This window comes from Macadamia integrifolia, chromosome 7 (genome assembly GCF_013358625.1).
Source record: "Macadamia integrifolia cultivar HAES 741 chromosome 7, SCU_Mint_v3, whole genome shotgun sequence".
In the NCBI taxonomy this organism is placed as follows: Eukaryota; Viridiplantae; Streptophyta; class Magnoliopsida; order Proteales; family Proteaceae; genus Macadamia; species Macadamia integrifolia.
The window spans coordinates 81,830-107,849 of record NC_056563.1 but is presented as its reverse complement, the minus strand read 5'-3'; the positions used below and the strand labels follow the sequence as shown (position 1 = coordinate 107,849).

The 26,020-nt window shown below is 36.6% G+C and overlaps 1 pseudogene; it reads right to left on the bottom strand.

Annotated features, from left to right (window-relative positions):
- Nucleotides 1-282: 282 nt before the first annotated feature.
- On the bottom strand, nt 283-24,746 carry LOC122084139 (annotated as a pseudogene).
- Nucleotides 24,747-26,020: the final 1,274 nt, after the last annotated feature.

Here is a 26,020-nt window from a genome sequence, read left to right as displayed (position 1 = left end):
AAAAAAAAAAAAAAAAAAAAAGGCAGCCTAAAGATATTGTATACCACTAAAATTTCTCCCAAGATTTATAGAGATTCATAAAGAAAGTTATTTTCCCCTTCTTCTTTTTGTACTCCAATTCTTCAATTGGATGTCAATGGCAACTCAATGTCTAAATTCAGGCTCGATATCTATTTCAATTTCTTCTCCCACCCGCCCCCCCTTTTCTTAATCATACTTAAAAGCAGTAAATCTACTACTTACATTTGAACTTTCAAAATTCAATTACTTGCATTTTAAAAGCTAGGAACTACATCTTCGTGTATACTCCTTAACCAGATTTGCAAATGATGAAAATTTAATCTCTAGCAAATTCGCTGGGGAATCATATTCCAGTACGAGGCCTGCTTAACACGAAAAAAAATGTCAATTTAATTAGGCAAGCACCACAAAAAGATGTATTATCAAACTCATTTGAACCCATTTCTTTGTGCTATACTAATTATTAGCTACTAACCATTATCAAGAAGTAGGACCATATCGATATCAAGAATTGATGTTATCCTATGTGCAATCGTGATGACAGTACATCCTGAGAAGTGTTGCCTAAGTGTTTGCTGAATGAGATAGTCAGTTGCAGTATCCATTGATGCAGTTGCTTCATCGAGTATTAACACTTTACTCCTCTTGAGTAGTACCCGTCCTAAACAGATAAGTTGCCTTTGACCTACGCTCCAATTTTCTCCATTCTCAGTAACTATGACAATCGCCATGTGAAAATGAGTTAGCAATTCAAGATCTATTTTTCATTAACTTTTCTTCCTCCACTTTTTGTCAGAAAAGGAATGTGAACAAGAAGTTAGAGATATCATATAATAAAAAATTGAAAAGATTGTGTAGTTGTGCGTGGATAAATTGATGTTTATAAATTTTAGTATGGAGAGAATATAAGAAGAAACGAACCTACAGAATCAAGTTTCCCTTCCGTTCTAACTTTATCGCCAAGTTGGCATCTGTCTAAAACCTAAGACAACAAAAAATCCATGTCAACTTACCACTTTGCTTGATCATTCAAGTTAATATAGATTTGATCATTAAAGATGAGTTAAGTTGGAGATGAAATGAACAAGAAACAAACCACCAACTGCAAATGGAAACACAACAATAAATATGGTATGTTTCCAAGTCCTAAATTGGCTTGAAGATGGTTCAATGCAATGAATTCAATATCACACTGTCAAGGATTTAAAAATCTGAACAAAAATTTAGAAAGAAGATACCCACTAGAAATGAGTTCATATAGTTACATGTACCAACAATCAATTGTGAAACTAGTTTTGTGTGTATGTCACCACTAAGTAGAAAATATTTGCATCTTATCTTTATCACTTATTGAAGATTATTCACATAATGAAAAATCCCACCTCCCAAATCTCTTCATCACTGTACTGTTCAAGTGGATCAAGATTGCTTCTTAGAGTCCCCTCAAACATTGTTGGATCTTGTGGGATGATACTAATCTTGACTGCTAGTCATAAAGACCAATACTCGAGATGTTGATACCATCTATCAAAATTTTACCGACAATAGGTTCAAGCATACGGAAGAGAGTATGTACAAGAGTTGATTTACTACTTCCTGTTCTTCCAACAATGCCAATTCTCATCCCTCCGGGGAATGTGCATGTGACACCTCGCAAGACAAGAGGAAGATGTGGTGCATAGCGGACCTACATACATATTCAATAACCAAAATATGAAGTAGTAGAATTCCATAAGAGCAGGAACAACTGTTTAGAGATATTAGGATACAAAGGCTTTGTTCTATAAAGTGAGGAAAAATAAGGAGATAAAGACTTAAGGAATCAAGATTGGAGATTACCTGCGAACCAACAATATCAACTTCCCCTTTTGATGGCCTATCATGACTTGGTCTATTTCTTTCTACCAGTAGAGAGGGTTCACTAGGTATGGAGGTATACTGCAATATTCTTTCAACAGATATGATCAAATTCTCAAGTCTATTAAGATCCCATACAACCCCATGCAAATTGAATTTAAGTCCATATGTGACTGCCAAACCCACACTACCTTTAAGAGAAAAAAAAAAAAAAAAATCAAAAATCATGCTTTCATGTAAGAAATCAATCATGGTTACCTTATTTTATTAGATCTAAAGTTCAATTTTCTTACCAGGACTGAGTACTTCCTTCGGCATTGAGACTAAGAAAACTAATGAGATGACATACATGATGGATGCCAACAAATCCATACAGAAGCATAACCACTCCATTGCAGCAAAGAAATAAAATTTTGGTCGGGAATATCCATCCACCAGCTTAAGGTTTATGTACATAAACCTTTTTACTTGATTGAAGCACTTGATTGTGGTTGAACTTGAACTAGATTCAGAAAAATGTTGTATAATTGGAGCTTGGCATACTCCGGCCAACCGTGATAGTTCTCGTGCAATTGATTTGTAGTATTGCTACAAGACAAGTTTCATAAAAATGGAAATTAAGTAAAATGTAAAAATATGTATAGTGAATGTATAGTTAGAGAAAAAAATGTTATGGCTTTTCTTGATGAGATTTCTAAATGTGAAATTTGATAGTGACACCAGATTATGGATGCAATTATATATATTTCATTCTATTTTTTATTTTTTTTTACTTTCACTTATCTCTTTTGAATGACTATTATTCTCTATTTTAATTATATGTTGATTGATTTACTTGAATTCCAAGATAAAAAGCTTAATGGACATGAGCAGTTGATTTTTTATTTTATTTTATTTTTTTTATAGATAAATCAATTTATTCAAAAGAAAAGAAGAATATTGATAGACTGATACATGCATCTAAGGCTTAGGGCTAGCACCCCCAAGAACACAACTAAAGTAAAAAAGATATATATATATATATATATATATATATATATTTTGGCTAAAGAAAAACATCAACTACAACCACAATAAGGAACAATAAACCAAGCCACAAGATTCAATACAACGGATCATTTTTCTTGTCAGAAAGAGATTTCATTAGAAAAGAATGAAAGAAATACAAAATAGGCCCAGAACAGCTTAGAACACAAACGTAGCGATCTACTCCGCTTTCGGGATTGCCATCAACAGAGAAAGAACTAAAAAGGAAAGACAACACACCAACTAAACATGAAAGACCAATGATTCATACAAAGCAAAACTGAGGCCTCATCTAAGCATGCCATTCTATTTCATTATTGGAGAATTGAGGAGGGGAGACCCACAAAGATGAAGTCCTAGTTGCAACTGCATGCTTTGCAAGGCCATCCGCCACCATTTTAACTTCAGAGAAACTGTTAATCCAAATGAGACTCAATGCTTAAACCTATATTGATGCCTATATTGGGCATCCCAGCTAATTTCGGAAGAAGAAAAATTGCGGTTACTCATCGAAACTTGATCAATTTGAGAAGTTGCACATTTTTTAGCAAGAACATTAATCATAGTGTTCACCTCTCTGAAACATTGGGTTAATCTGCATGTAATAGACTCCAGGAAGGAATAGAAGAAACTCCACTATTGAAGAAAGCCCCAAGGGATGGAGTTCTTAAGGGCAACCGCTACCACAGCTTGTGAGTTGCATTCCACCCACAGCCTCTCCACCTGATCTCCATGGTATACTTCAAGCCAATAAATTAAGGAGGAGAATTACGCCTTATAATTTGACATAATACCAAATGGGAAAGCATAGCAAGACAGCACAATACATGCACTATTATAAATCAAGCCTGGGTTTCCAGGAGAATACCAATTGATATTCAATTTGACACATCCAAAAATAGGTTTAATCGATCTCAGTTCCTCAATATATAATGCTATGGAAGTAATATTAGCTTTGAAATTAAGGCTTCTGGACAAGAAGAAGTTGTCCATAAATTTGGAATTGAGGTCCTTCGCATGTGCTGCCTCTCTAATATCATTTAATACCTCCTTTAAAGGAACCATGCTTGCCTTAGAGGACCACCTTTGAGCCAGCTCAGTGGATGATGGCACAACCAACATTAAATAGCTGAAGGGAAGTATTCCATACCTTGAATGCAACCGGACAGTCTAGAAAAAAATATGGAATAAACTCTCAGATTGCCTCAGGCACAATGAGTTACGAGAAATTAAAGGAATCAAGAAACCGATGGACTTGTCGTGTGTAATATCCTGAAATCTGATTTAGGGGTATTTTTGTCTTTGACCATTGTAGGGTCAAGGTGACTTAAAGTGGGGATACAAGACTATTAAGGGTGCAACACTATTCGGTAAGTGCTAAAAATTATCTATTAGATGCTAAAAATCATCCATTAGATGTAACTACACTATAGAATAACTTTTGGGTTTTTACCCTAGAAATTACCATTTTCCATTGAACCTTAATTTACCATTCTACCAATGGAAAGTAATTTAAATTATCTAACTAATATTGCTAATTAATAATTAATAAAATAAGGCTATCCTAATAAAATCATAGACCTTTCTTTTGAAATTTGGATAACCTTGAGCATAAAATAAAGGAGATAAAAGTAGGATGTGTGTGTGTGTGTGTGAGAGAGAGAGAGAGAGAGAGAGAGAGAGAGAGAGAATTGGAGATCGATTGTGACTAGAAGAGAGGAAGTGAGAGAGTTGAAGATAAAGTAGGAAAAAGAGAGATCGACTTCGAGATAAATAGGCGTCCAAGTCTAGTGCTTCTAAATTCTCAGTGGTTTTTCACATCATTTTTTCCAGATCGTATTGTCAATGATTTGGAAATTTTTTTTGTTAAGAATCAGCAAATGCATTGTATAAATAAAGAATCTGAACTATAAGAGAAATGATCTATGGACAGGCATAGATATAGATTCTGTTAGGTTTTTAGTTTACTCTCTTTGCTGATGGCCATGCCGAAGGTGGAGCTTGCAAGTTTTTCTAGTGGTTTCTGCTGTGTTTTTTTGGTTTTCATTGAATGTATTTCCTCTTTTTCCTTATAAAATTATCATTTAGCAAAAAAAAAAAAAAAAAAAAAAAGATCCTTTAGAGATAAAGGGTGTGGAGAGAGAAGCCAAAAACGTGGCCTCTCTTGTCTCTCCTCTCTATTTAAGAAAAAACTAAAGGAAAAAAAAAAAAAAATAGTCAAGTGGGAAAGAAAGAGAAGGAAGAAGGAAAAGGAGAAATAAAGTCAAGGTTTTAAACGATTTTCATGGTAAGAATTTTTAGCCTATGATTTAATTATTTTTTATGTTCTACTTGGGGATAGATCATGATTTAAAAGTATGGAATTTTGGATTATGAGTATGATGAGAGAGAAAATAAAATTTTGAAATGTTAAGAGTATTTTCTGGGTTGGATAGTAGTCCGAGATTGTTCATATTACTGAACATAGTTAGGAATTGTTTTCTAATCTGAAATAATTAATGGGAGTATATAAATATATTTATATGGCCTCCTAAAACTTTCATTAAATTCTGAATTAATTTGATACACCGAAAAATTTATGTACTCGGATAAGTCACTGTCAGGGAAGTTTTCTGTACCCAGGAATTGGGGTGGTGATGGAGGAATATAGACTTTGAGTATTTATCTGATTTGTTTATAGTAACAACTACTATGAGTCTTTATTTTATTTGTTGCTTACGGTCAGCAAGAAGTATATTAATAATAGAGAATGAGAAAATGGCTAAAGCCTTACAAGATACAAATAAATTAACCAAAAAGAACCCTGTTCCCATTCCCCAGCTTCAGCATTGCCATCAGTAGATAATGGAATTAGGCAAAAAAAAAAAAAAAAAAAAAAAAAAAAAAAAATCATCCTACAAACCTAGAAGCAATCATGAAAAGCGAAATCTTGGTTTTCCAGTTGCATCCCAATCTATATCATCTGTAGAGAACCTTGGTGGAACATCCCATACAACTGAACCTCTATTCTTCACCGCATGCTTTTCTAGCCCATCAACCACCGTATTTATCTCACGGTAGCAATATTGAATTTTCCATTGGATCCTGTCTAAGTACTTAATAAGAGAGCCATTTCTAGAGGAAACACCATGGAATTGATTTTCGAGAGATGCACCAAACCACTGTTGGAATCACACTCCACCTCCATCTAGGTAAAATCATGCTGCATAGCAATCTTGATTATTTTAAAAAAGGCAACAAACTCAGCTTAGAAGTTTGTTTTTATACCTTCGAAGGAGTAGAAACAACAGACTGGGGAACCCAAGTGGTTCATAAAAAGTCCCCCAGCCCCTGCATAACCAGGATTGCCTAAGGAACTGTAACACCCCGGTCCCATTAACCTTGCACATTATTGTCCTCTTTGACCCATGGGTCTTAAGGCTTTTAAACGTGTTGTGTCATGTTAAAGAGGTTAGAGGTTATTAACTAGCCCAGTAATATCTCCCTAGGTGATGTGGGACTAAAGTTTGCACACCCTCATATGTCTCCCAAACCCCCTGGTACTTGCCGTATTCTTGGTGGGGACACCTCACCGATCTCCCAGGCGGGTCTGGTACTTGCTGTATTCTTGGGTCGTCACAGTAACAACCATCAATATTAATTTTCTAGCAATTTATAGGAGGGCAAGACCAAATTCTTTAATTTCTTTCGCTTGGGGAGTAGCTCTTATCGAGCCTAAAGATGCTGATATCAAGAGATCCTGCAATGACTTGATAGAGATTAGAGCTAAAGGCCTATAGTACTTGCCGTATTCTTGGTGGGGACACATCACCAATCTCCCAGACAGGTCTGGTACTTACCGTATTTTTGGGTGTCACAATTTCTCCCCTTTCGGTACAATATCCCCACTATGGCCCCACACGTTGTTGTGGTCTGCTTTGATACCATTTATAATGCTTCGACCCCATTAACCTTGCACAATAATGTTCTTAAGGCTTTAAAACATATTGTGCCATGTTAAAAGAAGTTAGAAGTTATTAATTAGCCCAGTAATCTCCCCCTAGGCTGTGGGACAAAAGTTTGCACACCCTCAACGATCTCCCAAATCCCTTGGTACTTTCCGTATTCTTGGTGAGGATGCCTCACCGATCTCCGAGGCGGGTCTAGTACTTGCCATATTCTTAAGTGTCACACCACCAAACTAGGAATTCTGGTACAGTTATTATATCGCCTACGGTTCCTTTCTAACCACATCTAATATTATGAGTTTTAAAATTCCTGAAAAAGTTGGAAGTGATTTGAGTTCGGGAAAGTGAGTTAATAAGTTTTTCTAATTTGTTGTACAAAATCTGTTACAGTCTGAAAATCATTTTTTAAGGGGATTGATACATATCCTAAGAAGGTTTTCTTGATGGTTTTTTTTTTTTGCTAAAAGTCAACAAGTATATATATATATTAAGAAAGAAGAAAATAGAGTACAGGTTTAACGTCTAGGTATTCCTAGAAGGATACAAATTTCAATTGAACAACGTTATCGAGCTCCACCCACCTTCAGCAAAGCCATCAGCAGAGGAGAATAGAAAATTCCACCTCATTAGAGGACCACCTTTGGCATTTGCATCAGCAACCACTCAAACGAGGGGAATGCAGCAAATATTTTATTTAAATCTGTATCGTGGTATGAGCTACGCATCCCAGCTAACTTCTGAACAAACAAGACTAGGACTATCCCACCGAACTTGATCCACTTGAGACGTTGCGCCTTTTTTTTTTGCAAGAATATCGGCCACAATATTCACCTTCCTAAAAAAAGGTGTTAGCCTCCAAGTAATAGACTCCAAAAAGGAACTGAACAACCTCCATTGTTATAGGAAGGCCCAAGGAATCGATTTCCTAAGGACAGGCTCCACCACTGCCTTTGGATCACATTCCACCCATAGCCTCTCCACACCCATCTCCTTTACAAACTTCAGACCAATAAAAAGGGAGGAAAATTCCGCTTTATATTGGTCATATTTCCAAGGGGATCGCATAGCTAAATAACACCATTCCATAGCTGTTACGAACCACTCCACCCGCCCCTGACTAATCTGAATTTCCCAAGGAACACCCATCTATATTCAACTTGACCCATCCGACCATAGGTTTTCTCCACTTCCGCTCTTCAATTGCATGAGATACACATGTAAATTTTGCCTTAAAATTTAGGCTTCTAGACAGGATGAAATCGACCATTGACTTTGAAAGAAGCACCCTCACATGAGATGACTCCCCAATATCACTCAGGACCGCCTTCAAGATCAGACCAGATAGACATCTTTTCTCATCATATCGCCTTCTATTACGTTCATACCAAATATGGTAGGGAATAAGCACAAACCCAGCCACCCACGCCTCTTTTAAAGGGACTAAGCTTGCCTTAGAGGACCATCATTGAGCCAACTCAGCGAGAGAACTTGGTTGAGGCCATCCAATATTAGAGATATGGAAGAAACTCTTCCAAACTTTACAAGCAATCGGAACTAATTTCATGGCTGAATTTGCTGCTTTCTTCCATGGAATACACTGTGCATCTTTGAAGGAAATTGGGAATTTGTGGATAGAATGTGATTCTCAGGCTGTTATTTATTGTATCAAAAGACAGAATATTCCATGGTGCTTTTTACAAAGATGGTGGTACTACAAAGGTTATTTGGACAACATAACTTGGACTATATCTCATTGCTATCGGGAAATAAATACTATAGCAGACAAGGTAGCCAAACATGTTGCTATTACTCGTACTTCAAAGATTTGGGATGTTTCTCTATCTTTTATAACTTATGAGCTTGATTGGGACCTTCAACATAGGTCAAGATTTCGATTTATGTAATTTACTTTGTCTTCCTTGCTTTGAGTCTCTTTTCCGTTGATGGCCATGCCGAAGGTGGAATTGAGGCTTGAAAGACATTTGTAACTTCACATTTGATGATTATTAATACATTTTTGCTGACCATTAGTTAAAAAAAAAATTTATTTTCGTATGAGACATATATATATATATATATATATGAGCTAAGTTTCAATAGGATCTAATTTCAACTTATTTGGAATTTTAGAGATATTTATTTTCTATTTTTCTATATCAATAGGCAGAATATGTTAAGGCAGAATTTTGACAAAATTGTAGAGGAAGATACAACATTTTTTCTATTTTGAAGGAAAAACGAAATCGATATTTGGAACAAGCATCAAGGTGAGTGGAACCTCTGCCCTAACTTGCTATGTTTATAGTATTATCGAAAACATAATTTAATGAACACTAGATTTATTATAAACCTTAGATTTCATGGTGTTTTGTCATAAAAAAAAAAAAAAAAATCTGATTTTGCAAACCTAATGTTATATACATGAGAGAATGAGGAACATATTGTATTTCATTCCATAATTTGCACTATGTGTACACATCAGAATTTTCAAATTGAACATTGATTACATAATGTTAGTTATTAATATTATGCGTTAAGTTTTATTTTATTTATTTATTTATTTATTTTTATGAAATATTACGTGTTAGGTTGTGATTATGATCACATGGAGTAATGTACTATATGAATTATATGATTCTTATATCACACGAGTTTCTATCTATGCATATATATATATATATATATATTTTTTTTTTTTTTAAAATTCTGGTTTACATAAATTTCATGTTTTGATATATGATGCCTTGTTGTTGTGGTAAGGGTGTTTTACGTTATCAACTTTGATTGAAGAGAGATGTGAGACTTCCTTGAACTTTGCTTTGTTATTTATAGTTGTTGTTTTGATGATTTTTTTTACAAAAACTGAAGTTGATTTCATGTTCACATAGAGACTGATTAGGGTGGAATGAGGGTATTGATCACACTTGAATTTTGAAATTTTCCTTAGTGAAACTGTGCGCTATTAGATGATGCAACCTACCATTGGCAAGATCTACCGAATGTTACTTTACCTTCGGGCGGTATGACTTGGTCTTTGGGAGGTTGGACAATAGATAACTTCTATGAGTTTCTATATATTGAGTGGAGGCAATGTGGTAATGTGACACATTGGCCATTCATGGATGATATAATGAATTCGTTGTTTAGTTTCTTTTGAGTTATCATATGTACTTATGCGGCGATATAAATGTAGCAATGTAAATAGTGTGGTATGTTTGTTCTTTTTGTTTTCTTGAAATTTTTTATATTATACTATATATGTCTTTTCTCTTGGTGTGTGGAAGATTATTTAAATTCAATTGTATAGAAGATTTCTCACTGTCTTCATGAGAGAAATTCCATAGTGGATTTCCTAGCAAGATCGGCAACAAGACTTGATATTTCTGATCCTGTGGTGGCTTGGCCCCCTTTGATTATTATGGCTCTTGAGTAGGATGCAAATATGCGTCCTCGTTACATATTTTTTTAGTCTTTCGGGTTGATTATCTTGTGGGTTTTCTCCTGCTGATGGCAATGCCGAAGGTGGGGGTCTATAAGTTAATCTTTCCTTTTTGAGTTATCCAATGTACTATATTTTATTCTTTCATTTCAATATATTCAGGGATCTCTTAGCGAAAAAAAAAAAAAAAAAAAAAAAGAAAAAAAAGACTTCGCCTATTGATCTCTACCTGTTTGAGAGATCAACTTTCCTTTTCAGCCAGAAAATCTGGATTTTATCACATCAAGCAGAGGGAGAAAGTTTGCTATTCTCAACCTACCCTAAAAAATATCAACCCCCAAATATCTTGAGGGAGAAAAGCATTATGGGATACCCAAAACATCCAAACACTTTGCTTTATGACCGACAGTGACATTTCCAAAGAAAACCTTCCTTTTACCCAAGTGAACCACCTGGCCAGAAGCTAACTGATACAGTCGCAAGAAATAATGCAGGTTATTGATCTCCCTCATACCTCCATTCATGAAAATAAAAACATCAGCTGAAAACAAGAGATAGGTAGTGACATCCACACCTCTTGGTCCAGCTAGGGTTTTAATCTTCCCATTGTCCCATAAGGCAGCCAAACCTCTACATAGAACCTCTTCAGCAATAATAAACAATAGCGCGGCCAAAGGATCCCTTTCTTGAGGCTGCATTCCACACTAAAAAATCCCACCAGGTCACCATTCACCATAGTGAAAAGATTTGCAAAAGAGAGTATCTGGAGCATCCAATTTATCCATATCACTAAACTTCCTCAATACTATAAACAGAAAGTCCCAATCAGAGTATTGTAGGTTTTCTACACATCAAGATTTTGAGCCCAAACCACCCCCATGCACTTCTTTGGTAACAAATTCGCATGTTCTGATGCCATACCAATATTATTGAAAATAACCGTTGAACTCCTTGTTCTGAGAAGATCAACCTTGGAAGCAAAGAAATAAGACAAATGGCCAAGATCTTTGGAATGATCTTATAGAAAAAATTCCCCACATACATAGGTTTGAATTTATCTAGCATTACTGTCCCCTCCACTTTAGGAATGAGAAATATAAAATTTTTATTAACCCTTGCGTCATAATACCCTATTTGAAAAAATTGCAGATAGCAACATAGACATTATCATTAATAATATCCCAACACTGATGAGAAAACATTCCAAGAAGACCATCTGGACTTGAGGAGCTGTCTACAACCACATAAAAAACCGCCGCCTTAATCTACGCTCATGAAGGAACAACAATCATGAAAGCATTGTTATTCTCATCAAGAACGTGAGGAATACAAGAAAGGAGCTCCGGTGAAGCAGTAGTTTAGGAACGCTGATAGAAATTCTCGAAATAGGAAATCATATACTCACACATCCTATCACCCTCAGACACCTCTGTACCATCTTTTTTCTTGAGAATTTTAATAGATTTCTTTCCCCTTCGAATTTCGTCAAAGAGATGAAAGAACTTAGCGTTTCTGTTGCCACCCCGAAGCCAATGATTCCTTGATTTCTCAGCCCATAACCATTCCTGAAGTTTGGTACTCCCTAGCAACTGTCTTTTCACAATCAAACAGATAATCATTGAGCCCCATCGCTTCAATAACTTCCCAGGGATCCTCCAAAACCACCCTACTCCTCTCCACATCTCTATGAATATAGGAAAAAAAAAATTGTGGAACCATGTCCTTAAGATAGCCTTTAGATACTTGACTTTACTAGAACCCAAAAGATGGGGCTACCACGAATCAGAGTTGACGAAGACGGAGCTACAAAATCATTAAATTCAGTGCGTTCCATCTAAAATCTTTGAAGTTTAAATTCAGATCTATGGGTTGGTTATGTGGACTGCTAGACCAAAAATCTTATCCCTTAAATAATTGTTAGCATATGTTAATTAGTAACTTATTTTTAGTTTAAGATTCAACCGAGAGCTACCAATTACACGTAGGTCATAATATATTTTCATCCATACATACCTAAATTACATATGCGCATCAAAAGAGCAAACATGTCTCTTTTTTTCGCTAAAAATTCATTTGTATCAGAAGAAAAAAAGAATGAAAAGAATTTAGAAAGGGATTATCACATTTGGAATCTGCGGCGAAACCTACTCCACCTTCGGCAATGCTATCAGCAGAGAAGAAACCACACCAGAAACCAAATCACAAAGTCAGAAGCAAACTACATAATTTGAAATGATATGTAGGCCGAGATTGACTATCTAAGACCAGCTCCATAGCAACCAACGCAGGCCAAGACTGAATTGGAGAAGAAACTTCAAATTTTGTAGCCGATTTTTCTAAGAAATCAGCAACTGGGTTTGCTTCACGAATGAAATAAGTGATTTTCTAGATGAGCTAGTTCAAATAAGGAGTCAAACTTATCCACCTCTGAAGACCAAAATCCAGGGAATTTTCCAATTTGAAATGAGAAACACCACAGCCACCGAATCGCTCTCAATCCATAATTGGGTGATGCCCATCTCTTTTGCAATCTCTAAACCAGAAATAACAGCTAAAATCTCAGCTTCAAGGACACCCAAAAAGCATCTAAAAGACTGTAATACTTCAGCTTTTTCATTTCGGAATACTCCACCAACCCCTTCTTTTCCTGGATTTCCAAGAGAGCAGCCATCCAAATTTAACTTAACCCATCCAGTCTGAGGAGGACACTAGAAGACTTCCATAACCTCCCTTGGCTTATATCCCATCCTGGAAATCCCCAACTGCCTAGTACAGATTAAAGAACTAAAAGAAAGAGGGGAACTCGTAGATACCACCGCCTATAAGCTGATTTCACTCTTAATCATAGCAAAACAATACCTAGCCGATTTAGACAACCCCTCAAAATGTCTTGCGTTCCTTTCCTGCCATAAAATACTAGGCACAAGAGTGAAGCCACTTACCCACACCTTTTTAAAGTGAAGGTTCCTTGCTGATTTCTTCCACCATACGATAAAGCTGTCCATGTCCATGAGGGAGACTACTGAACTTCAAAGCCATCACAAAAGGCTCTCCACAAGCTGTGAGCAAACTCACATTTATAAAAAATGTGAGAAACCAATTCTTCCTCTTTACCACACAAACTGCACTGGGATACAAGATGAACACCACGTCTGCAAACATTATCATCAGTTGGAAATTTATTTTGAACTAACTGCCAGACAAAAACAGCTTGCCTTGGCTGGATAGAAGAGTTCCAGATGAGAGAATACCAACTAACCTTCTGATGTTTTACCTGAACTTCTTCCCAAGTTGATTTAATGAAAAACACGCTTGAAGAGGTCGACTGCCAAAGACATGAATCCTCAATATTCTGGATGTGAATTCGCTTAGCTTTCTCCCAAATTTCAGCAAGCACAATCGACTCAATAGGTGAAAATTCCCAAGAGGATTGATTAATGAACTCAGCTACTTTTACTTTCGGACTAGAGAAGAGATTGGGTTCCAAGTTTAACTGCTCTGCAGTAGACTGAGTGCCAACCCATCTACAACTAGAAGCCAATTTTTCCCCATTTCCAACAATCCATTGCTCATACTCAGCCAGAAAACTCTAAACCTTCTTCAAACTAGGCTATATGGAAGATGATTTATACCCATGCCGCAGAGAGCCATCATCTTTAATAAATCTCTCCCTGAAGAACTTACTCATAATTGAATCTTCATGCTTGATTTGCTAGGCCAATTTGCACAAACAATCATAATTCACATCTCTCAGTCTTCTAATTTCCAAACCCCCTTCCCTTTTAGGCCTACAAACCCCTTCCTATTTCACCACAATCTTCTTTGACACCTCCATATCACCGGACCAAATAAAATTCCGCCTCCAGTGTTCCACCACCTTCACTGTCCCTTCCGGCCACTAGTATACAGAGAAGTTATGGATTGGAATACCAGATATAACTGACCTCACCAATTCCACCCTCCTAGCCATAGAGAGAAGTTTACCTTTCCACCTTGCCAATCTTCTTTTTTTCTTATCCAGAAGAGGAAGCAAATGACAGTTCTTCACTCTACGTTTAAAGATCTCCACCCCCAGATATTTTGTAGGAAGGTCTGTCGCTGTAATTCCCAGGTAATCAGTAATAAAATGTCTTCTACGAGGGGCAATCTTCCCAAAAAATAGTTTACTTTTTTCCTAGTTAATTTTTTGACCAGAAAAAGACTGATAATTGGATAAAAACTCATGAAGCTGCTTCACATACCTGGCTGACCCATTCATAAAAAAATGAAGATATCATTTGCGAAGAGTAAATGAGAAGGAGTAACAACACCTTTAGGGCCAGGGAGGGCTTTCATCTTCCCTTCCATGATCAAATTCTTCAACCCCCTACACAAAACTTCCTCTGCCAAAATAAAAAGGATTAGGGAAATGGGATCCCCTTGCCTGAGACCATGCTCCACGCCAAAGAAAACCACCAGACCTCCATTGAACAAGATTGAGATCCTTGTTGAGATCAACATTTGGTGAATTTTATTTATCCAACTAGGCGAGAAACCAAATTTTCCCAAAGTGGCAAAAAGAAATCCCCAAGAGAGGGAATCATAAGCTTTTTGCACATCCAACTTTAAGCCCATACCTCCACTTCTAACAGCCGAGTGCATCAAATTTGCCAATTTTGAAGCAAGACTATTGTCTGCTGAAATAATCTTATCCTTTTGGAAGGCTCCCTGTTCTTCTGAAATCAATCTAGGGAGATGAGCAATTAATTTGGATGCAGCTATCTTCGATAACACTTTGCTGAAAAAATTCCCCATACATATGGGCTGAAACTTATCTAAAGTACAAACACCATCAACTTTAGGGAAAAGATTTAGAAAACAATTATTCACCCCATTAGGCAACTTCCCTACCAAAAAGAAAGAAAATCAGTAATGCAAAACTCCTTTTCCACTATCTCCTAACAACTTCTTAAAAACTGACCTGGAAAGCCATCAGGACCTAGAGAATTGTACGCATCAAGCCCCCAGATCGCCTATTTAATCTCCTTCGTAGATAGGACCGCATCCAAGAAAAAGTTGTCCTCCTCAGAAAGGATCGTAGGAATCTGGTCAAGTAAATCATAGTGTGGCGTTACAGGAACCTCAGAGGGAAAATTCTTATAAAAATCCACAATATAGTTGGCCAGCTCCAATTGATCAGAAATCCATGAGCCATCCTCATGACGCAATGTACTAATTTGATTTCTTGATCTTTCAATCTTCACATAGAGATGAAAAATTTTTGTGTTCTGATCACCATTCTTCAACCACCTTAATTTAGCTTTCTCTGACCACGTCTTCTCTTGCAACTTACTTGCATTCAACAGGGTTGTTTTTGCATCTGCTTCTTCATTAAAGAGAGCATCTATCATTCTTGACACATCAATTACATCCTACACCCTTTTTAGCTCTATAGTCTCTTTGTTCACCTCCTCATTCAGATTAGGATAAATTTCTGTAGCCCAAGCTCTTAGAGCCACTTTCACCACCTTTATAGATGGGGCATCCTCCCATAGGGTGAGACCAAGCTTTCTCCACCATAGACAGAAAGCGAGCATCCTCCATCCAAAAACTGTGAAACTGAAAAGTGATGTTACTAGGCTTTGGGACTACATTTGATTGAATCAAAATAGGAGTGTGATTAGATGCTGAACAAGTAATAACTCGCTAAGAAATACTTTTGAATTCATTTATCCAGATCTCATTATGAAAGGAGCGATCCAGAACCGCCATCACATTACCCATTCTACGATTATTGGACCAAGTATAGTTTTTACCCTGTGAAGGACAAGGAATAAACATACAAGAATCAACCATAGCTTGAAACTCTACTGCCGACCCAATTTCAAAATTCCTCGGCCTTCTTTCCTCATGGGACAACAACATTGCATTAAAATCACCAATAACTACCACAGAAGAGAAGCAATCGAAACAGCTGCCAAATCGGACCACAATTCCCTATGCTCAACTTTGAAGCAACTGGCATGAATCAAAGAAATGAGCGCTCTTTTACCCAGCCAAAAGACCTCTACAGAGAGCTACTGATCCTATATTGAGGTAATAATCGGATGCATCAGATCACGTTTCCAAATTACCCACAGGTTAGGGAACCTTTCCTATTAGATATTATGAATAACCTCCGTCGCATACCCCATTTTATTAAAAAATAAAGCAGAGAAATTACTAACCTGAACAATTGGTTCAGCCAAACACATAATATATGGGGAAGACTCTCTCAGAAGAGATTGTAAAGCCCTCTTACCAGGCTCCTTCACACCAGGAATGTTCCAGAATAGAACACGCATGATTAACATGTTGAATCAGTGACCCTGTCACACATAGACGTCTGACCATCTCCTTTTTTTCCCCCACATTTTTTTCACCCATTGTAATAGCTCTATCCACTGCATGAGCCCCCATCACAACGACCTCCCTTCTCCTAAGCTGAGCATATGAGACTTGAGGATCCCCATTAGAAGAAATCCGACCACCCTTACTTGCCAAATCTCCACGTCTAAACCCTTGAGCCACTCCCGCCCTCTTTGGGCGCAAAGACATCCTCATAGGGCCCTGATATGCCACCACCAATGCACCCTTGTGCTGCTTCCCCTCCACCCGTCCAAGGATTGGAGAAGTTCCAACCTGGTTTAGTTCACTCCCCTTCAGAACGGTTGCCTAGTCTGAGTCGGACTCTAATTCTGAACCAGAATCAGAATCAGACCACCCCACCTCATCATAGTAGACTCCTTATCCAACTCATCCCTCTCATATGCTAATCCATCCTTACCTGAATTGGGTAGATTAAGATTAGAAGAATCCAAATTAATTTGAATCTGACCCCCCTCTACGTATGGTAACTAGGGAGAGACATCATAGGAAGGATTTGCTGCTAATTCATTCCCCTCTACATTAGGTAACTGTTCATAATTGTTCAAGGGCTGATTTGGAAGAGAATTATCTGAGATATTTCTTTCCAAAGAGGGACCAGAAGGACCCAATGAGTTACCCCTTCCTGAGTCAACTCCATCTTCTTCGTACACCGCCCCTGGTATCTGTGCCTGGTCAAGGGCGTTGTCTCTCTTCCTTAGCCTTCTTGTGCTGACATTCATTGACCCGATGTCCCATTCGCTTGCAGTAGCCACATCTCACACTGTTATCTTCATAGATAACATGTTGACGGAATCCAAAAACCTTTGAAGTTCCTGGCTTGGGCCTCTCCACTTGAACCTCCTCAACATGAGTTTCCGATTCCAAAACATCAACTTCAACCAATAATCGAGCAAAGTACCCTAAAATACCTTGTCTGGCATGACTATCCTGGGCAACAGGACGCCCTACCACTTTCGCGATTGAGAGAAGGACGTTCTCAGGCCAGTATTTCAAGGAAAGATCCAGAAAGCGAACCCACACCAGCTTTGAAAAGGATTGCTTCTCATGGATATTAAAATCCATCTTCCAGTGTTGAAATCTAATCAATTATCCACCCACATGCAAGGGGTTCCTTCTCCAAACAGCCGCTTTATCACCCTTGCATTGAAACTGAAAGATCACATAACCTTTCCCAAGGGGGTGCATCAATACCCCTTAACTCAGCTTCCAATTAACTTTTGCCTCCTAGCGCAAATGATCCAAAGATAAGAGACGAAAATTCACATGACCTATAAGAGCAAACCTGAAAATCTGTCTCTTAGCTTCATATTCTTTTTGAGGAATAACGATCCTTGTGATATTGCTTGCCTGAATTGGCTCAAGGAGTGAGTAATTGTAGGCCAAGAAGCAATTCCCACGACCCTTACATAGGATCATTTTGGAGCATTTACCACCTGCTCCTAAGGAGGTGGTCCTCTATCCAAAGGTTCTCGATCTCCATTATCTGCATCACCTTCACCAGATCTCTGCTCTGCCACATCGCCTCCAGCCTCCATCCTCCTCCTAAGTTCAGTTAACAAGCTGGGTCCCTCCATAAGGGAGAAATATAACTACTGGATATACAGACTGGTTCAGATTGGCTCAACATCTATCCGCAAGGATAAAAGATCTTCTACTCTGCACAAAGGAGAAATATAAAGACCCCATTGTTTACATTGCTAAGAATCGGAAACATGTCTCTTTAGGTGCACTTTACACTTTGAAAACATTAGATTTGATGGTCCATAGTTGTCATGGTGGCAAGATCAGCCTAGATGGTGGGAAGGTGCTTGTTGCCTTGGCACTTGCGCGGTCAAGTTGTATTACATAAAGAGGGGAGTTTTTGTATGAAACACAAGTTTTTTTTCTATAGTTTAAATTTTAGGGGGGAAGTAATGTGTAAAGTAATGATTTTTTCCCTTTTACTTGTAATGTGAGAGGGTCTTCTTCTTCTTTTTCTTGGTGGCAGTGGACAATGGTGATATATAGTGGCTGCCGTTGCAACATTTCTGGCAGCTGTTACTATTTTCTCATTTTTTTTTTTTTTTTTCACCCTAGTTTTCTTCTAATTTCGCATCTTTCCCCTTATTCCTCCCATTTCCTCCCCACTTTACCTCATTTTCCCCTTTCCATTCCCCCTATTTTCTTCCCAAGATCATTGAAAATCTTAGAAAACGGTCACCTAGGCATTCAAGAACTATCTTGTCGCCTTAGTGGTGCATTGACAACTATGGTTTGATCCTTTCTTCTCAAAAAAAAATTGGTAATTGAAATAATACATCTTTGTATTAACTACATAAAAATTGTGACTGAAAAATTGGATTTATTATGCATATCATCTACGGATTCAAGAAGAACATAAAGGTTTAATCACCACTTTTACACCCAATCATATATGCATCCACCTCTAAATCAGTTTTGGTGTGAACAAAGTCAAGTGGACCAACTAGTATGGCGTGTTAGTGATGAAGAAAATATAATTGGGCTTAATTTGAAATTTTAATCATGAGAAGTGAGTAGCTATAAAATTACCTGGTACCAGATGCATGCCATAGTCATTGGAATAAAAACTACAAACATTTGCCATGCAACTTGTGACACTACCGCAGCAGTTCCTATGAATAATATGATTGAGATAAGAAGTTCTTCAATTTGATGTGGAATAGAAGTATCAACTGCACTTTGATCTATGGATACCAGTATAATAAAAATAGAGTATTTTAAATTTAAAATTATATCAACTTTAATTGTGATAAAATAAGATCATTTGAATCCTAAGAATAAATAAGCATAATTACTAACCCGATTTAGAATCCTTCCACTTGGAGTAGAATCAAAAAATGATAAAGGAGCACGAAAAACGCAAAAATGCATTTTGTTGAAGAACAGAATGGTTGTCTTGTATCCAGCAGTTACAATGAGCATGGACCTTATAAGTACACAAAGAGAGCTTCCAAGGATTAAAGAAAAATAAACAAAGATGACAGTGGATTTTTTGACATGACGTTTTACGTCCTCTGAAATGGGATTAGCCAACACCATCCAGTAATCACTAATTATTACGAGAAATTAAAAAATAATTTGCACCAACAATATCAACGGTACAAAAGCCCCTTTATATGCAGCTGTAATATACTTCCAATAGACTAAAATACTAACTTCACCCTTTTCTCTATTCTCTTCTTGGATAAGCTGCCCTTCTGGGCTAGTTACTTTTTCAGTTTTATAGTTTTTGGATTCCTTTCCATCATAATCTCTATTAGACTTCTCACTACATAATATAGTATTATCTTCCTCATCACTAATTAAATTATCCGAAGCAGTCTCATGTTCAACAAACTTAAGGTCTGCTAAAGCTTTCTTATGTGCACCCACTAATTCTATAAAGTCAGTTCCTGAACTAAGAATTTCTTCATACTTCCCTGCTTGAGTAGTCATTCCATCTTTCATAACCTATCAAATAAGAGAAGGTAAATAATCATTCTCAAACCTAGTTGGGGAACTTAAAAGAAAGATGGGATATTCTCACCAGGATGAGATTAGCAGAACGTAAAAACTCTACTTGGTGGGTAACATAGATTACTGTTTTTGAACCCAAAATTCTCAACAAACATTCCTGTCACAAAAAAAATTGAGAAATTCACAATTAGCACTCAAAAAGAATTTTGGGTCGCTTAAAAGGAGGTGAAAGTTAGGCATACTATATTATATTTTGTACAAGTATAAGTAGCAAACCATAGGTTTAACTTAGGAAACATGAATCATTCAATGTCTTGTTTATATATACAATAATGATTTCATTCTTCTTAGATCAACATTCAGATCAAACTCAATTTTTAGTAAACAAAATTGTGATCTGAGTAATGAGATGTATAGATCCCCCCCCCCCCCCACCATTTTCATCATGGAAAACTTTGAAAATAGAAATCAAAGATGATACCTTAAAAAGATGAGTCCCTGTGTGAGCATCCACGGCATTGAAAGGGTCATCAAGTAGATAAACATCAGCACTATGGTATAATGCACGTGCAAACTGAATTCTTTGCTTTTGCTCACCGCTCAGGTTGAGTCCCCTCTCTCCTATGATAGTTTGGTCCCCAAAGGCATACAATTCTAGGTCTTTCTTAAGTGAATATGCTTCAAGGATCATCTCATACCTTTCCTTGTCCATATCTTTACCAAACAATATATTGTATACTATCTTACCACTTTGTATCCAAGGTGATTGTGCAACATAGGCCGTTGTACCATTCAATTTAATGGTTCCTGATACCTTCGGCACTTCCCCTAATATGCATGAAAGTAGAGTTGACTTTCCTGACTCAATAGCACCACAAACAACCACTCTCATACCATTGGACACTCGTAAATTAATATCTTTTAGTGTGAGATTAGGGGAATGAAGGTCCCAAGAGAAATTTCCCCTGACTATCTGAACTGCTGCATCAACACAATCTCTTGGAAGCTTTTGTACTATGTTCGGATCAAAGTCATCGAGACATAGGAATGAGGTTATCCGGTCGAAGGAAATTTTGGTTTGAACTACCATAGAGATTGTGTATGGGAGATTATAAATGGGGCCTTTTAATATATGAAATACTGCAAGTGAAGTTAGAATCTTCCCTGACTCTAGTGAAATTCCAATAAACATACAAAACCCAAAAGTAACCATAGATGCATACATGGGAGCAGACGAGTATACAAATGAAATCATAGCAGATGAATAAAGCAACTTTTTTAACCATTTTGTTTCCAAGTTTCTTATCTCAAATATTTTGGCTAAGAACTTCATCTCCCAACCTTGGAGCTTGAGAATCCTTATATTCCGCAAAACTTTAGATGTCACCTTCATCCTTCGATCCTTTGAAACCATTAATTCCTTCTGAATTTTCTCTTGTAGTTTTCCTAGAGGAACATTTGTTAGCATCAAAATCATTGTAGCAACAAATGCTACAAGTGAAGCAAGCCCAAGTTTCTTGTACAATATCCACAATGCTAGAACTATTTGAACAGGAACCATCCATATATCATGCAAGTACCAACTGAAAAAACCGATCCTTTCAACATCAACACTCAATAAATTAATGTTTTCCCCACTAGTGTGGCTCTGCTTTGCGTGGCTTGAAAGCTTGAGACCTTTCTTATAGATTATTGATAACAAGGCAGCATGGACCCTAGTTGCCATCTTTCGGAATTGAAAGAACAAGTGCCTCTCTGATAGGCACCTTATGAGCTTTGAAAGAAAGAAAATAAATATTAGCACATATATTTTATATTGTAGTTGGTCAGGGCTACTGAGATATTGAACGAAGGCTTCAATAAGGTATGGTCCAACATAAGAAGCGAGTGTGCATAAACTGGAGAATAGAGCTGTCCATAGAATTTCTTTCCATGTTGAGAGAATCAATGCATTCAGTAGCTTGAGTCTACTTACTTGACCACCACTACCATTGCCATCACCATTAGATTCAAGTTTAATTCTAAAATAAGAAGATACCATACTGGCACTATCACAATTGGCAAGCTGAGGAAGATCAATAGGATCCAGTGTTTTTTTATTCCCGAGTGCAAGCAAAGTGCCCATCCAAGAGAAAGTAAAAATACAAAAAAGATTGGCATCTGCATAAGGAGTTACATTTTCTCCAATGACACTTGATACTTGTTCACCGTCAACATTCTTTTGACTAAAATTATTTTTCAAAAGAGGATCCAAAAGATTGAAATCTCCATCTTCTTGTCGCTTACCAAACAACCCAACATAGCAGAAGAACAAGCTAGCAATAAAAGATTCAGTAATAGAGGCCCATAACAAGAATGGTAAGGAAGAATGTTTCCAATACAAGTCAAGATGTATAATAAGATTGAAGCAAGACATTAGGAAACAGAAAGCCCACCAAATCCTTAGTAGAATGGGGAATCTGCGTTCACTTGAATGAGAAAACTGGATGTGCAATTAAACAGAGATCGCAAACCAAGTGAATGTTCTGAATGAAAAATCCAATTGGAAAACAATCTTTAAATTAGACCAACCATGTCTATACCCAGAGAGGTAGTTTAACACACATAGGAGAAGGTCACAAGAAGACAAACCCGTGCAAAATATAAGGGTTGATCGATAGTATAAAAAGTATGTATTCTTCAACATTGTTTTTGTATTTTCAAGGGTCGGCTTCACATTTCTCTTCCAAGCCCAGGAAATTGATAAAAATAATAACAAAATTATCTGTGAAAAAATAGAAAACCCATGTAGGAAAATAGTTGTAGAAGAATATGAAAGAATGTCCAAATATTGATATCATTCTTTGATTCTTCAAAACCATCCATGTTTATGGCTTTTTTTTTTTTTTTTTTTTTTTTTTAAAATTTTTTAATTTTTTGTAATTTGATGGCTGAGTTCAGGCAGATACAATACATATCCTTTCAACTTTACCATTGAATTGATGCGGGTCTATCTGTGAAACATTTGTGGAAACTCTAGCATCAAAACCAACCATTTCCGTCTTGCGTTCCAAAAAGACAGGCCAACATTGGAGTCTCAATACCACTGTTAGATATAATTGAGCCTGTTACTAAATAAACATAACAAAGTATGTTAGAATATATATGAAGAATAAGATAATAGTAAAATTTTAGACAAAATTCAAGAAAAATCTACAATCATATATGATTTAATCCATGTTCAATTAATAACATCAATAGAGAACAGAAACTTTGAAATATCAAATGAAATAGACCAATTAAAATATATAATTAACATATTGGTGTTGAATTCTATCATAAGAACACCAAGTGATCCATTGTAGTAGAATTTTACAGTAAAATAATAAAAAAAAAAATTCCAAAATACCAGATCAATATACAAAGTTTTGAATAATGTACCCAAGGAACAACATCAACAACACATTAAATTGTGAATTCAACTAATAAATGTTGGTACACAGTGGCCTTCCTATATGAAACATTGTTCAAACCATGGGTGGCACTTGATGTTAGGAAGAAATGTGTAACCTCGAGGAAGAAATCAAACAAACAATCATACACAACATATGAAATTTAACGTGGTTCGGTTCAAATGTCTACAGCCACCTAAGAGAGCAAGAATTTTTCACTAAGTTAGAAAAACTGTTCATCACTCTCTACCTCACTGTGATCTCCTCTTGCTTGTGCCTATGATTTTTCTCACATAGAAAATATATAGGAAATTTTAGAAACATTAATCCACAAACAAATACAAATTTAACCCTGTACATGTAACATACCCAAAACCCAAACCAAATATATACAAAACCAATAATAATTATGTGGACACCTAGAATCATGGTTCTTAGTATCAGTATTGGATCGGCATTGTCGGCTGTATTATATCGTATCAGCTGAGATTGATACCGAAACCTGGCAGTTTCGGATCAGAAATTAGTATTGGTTTAGGGGTAAAATATTACAAGAAATCTACCTTTTTGTGAAAAGTAAGGGTAAAAATGACCGACTCGCATTGATCCAATATGATCTGGATTGGTGTTATATCAGTATCTATACCAATAACTAAATCCCCTGTACATGTAACAGACCCAAAACCCAAACCAAATATATACAAAACCAATAATAATTATGTGGATACCTAGAATCATGGTTCTTAGTATCAGTATTGGATCGGCATTATCGGCTGTATCATATCGTATCAGCTGTGATTGATATCGAAACCTGGTCGTTTCGGATCGGGAATTAGTATTGGTTTAGGGGTAAAATATTACAAGAAATCTACCTTTTCGTGAAAAGTAAGGGTAAAAATGACCGACTCACATTGATCCAATCTGATCTGGATCGGTGTTATATCAGTATCTATACCAATAACTAAATCCATGCCTAAAATACAAGACATAAAACTGAATAGTCTCCACCATTGTTTGGATTCTGCAAGCTAATCCAAGGAAGACCGGGGTTGATGTAGGTCCACCTGTACCTCTTGCCAGAGTTCCAATGGCAGCTCTATCTGTTTCAACACTCCCTGCAAATCTATACAGATTTCTCATCATCCGTCCCTACATCACAACTATGGCCCTTCTAGGATCCATGAGAACTCCACCTTCAGATGAGCATTTAAAACCTCTTGAATAAGTGCTCACAATGAAATCCTATTATTTCTTAGATCTGACACATATCGAGTCCCAGTAAAAGATTCACACAATCCCATCAAACATGCTAATCCTTACTGTCCCAATTTTAGCAACCTTGCTTTCAACATTATTTTCCATTTTGACAGTACAACTATCACATTTATAATACGTTGCAAATTGATCATTAACTGAAAATATATGTAATGAACAGCCAAAAGCTAAAATCTGATCTGAAGTTTCCTTACTTCATAAAGTGAGAAGAATATCTCCATCAGTCCAAGACCCTTTCACAATAACAACAGTTGATGATTTATCTCTATTTTCCTTCTCCTTCTCCTCTTTTTTTTTTAATCATTCTTTATATGCTTCGGACAATTCCTCTTTATATGACCTTCCTCCTCGCAATAATAGCAAGTTATGTTGCAGTCTTTTGACTTCAATTGTCCTTTGTGCTTGTCGAACTCCTTATGTCTCTACCCTGACCACCAATTATAACCCATGCATTACCCTCATCTTCAGCCCTCATTGCATAGCTCATCTTCAGCCCTCATTGCACTCATGAGTTACACAACTTAGTTTGTTGGGAGTTGTTTATTTATTTAGTTTCGTATTTGATTCGTGACAATGATTTCACTACAAAACTTTATTTAACCATTGATTTCAATATCAGTTATCTTTCCATTGCAATTTATAACATGAAAGCATTAAATCAATTTCTTATTCTTAGATGTTTATATGTTTGATTGGGGAAGCAGATTCAAAGTGATTTTACGGAAGCTTTCCTCACTATAGCTTGTGAATGTAAGATTTCATTGTGGTTCAAATTAAAAACAAACCAATTTAAACTGATATTGAAAAGCCAAAATAAAATGAATTCGAAACCGACCGAAAACCTAAGTTCCTCAATTGTATGGTTTACAAAATTGGCTTGACCAAACCGACCATTTGACACCCCTACAGTATCAGTTGTCTTGGATTTTACCAAAAAAAAAAAAAGGGAATAGGAGGAAAAATGAAATAAGCACCAGAAACGATTCTCTCAAGGGGCAACTTCTGCTTTATGGTTTATTGGAATTTAGCTTTTGACTTAGGTCTGGCATTTTTTCTTGCCAAATTCTATTTCAGAAATGAAATGAAATATGGAAGGAGTGGAAACTACTTCCATTTTAAGGTCACGATGTTGTTCCCAT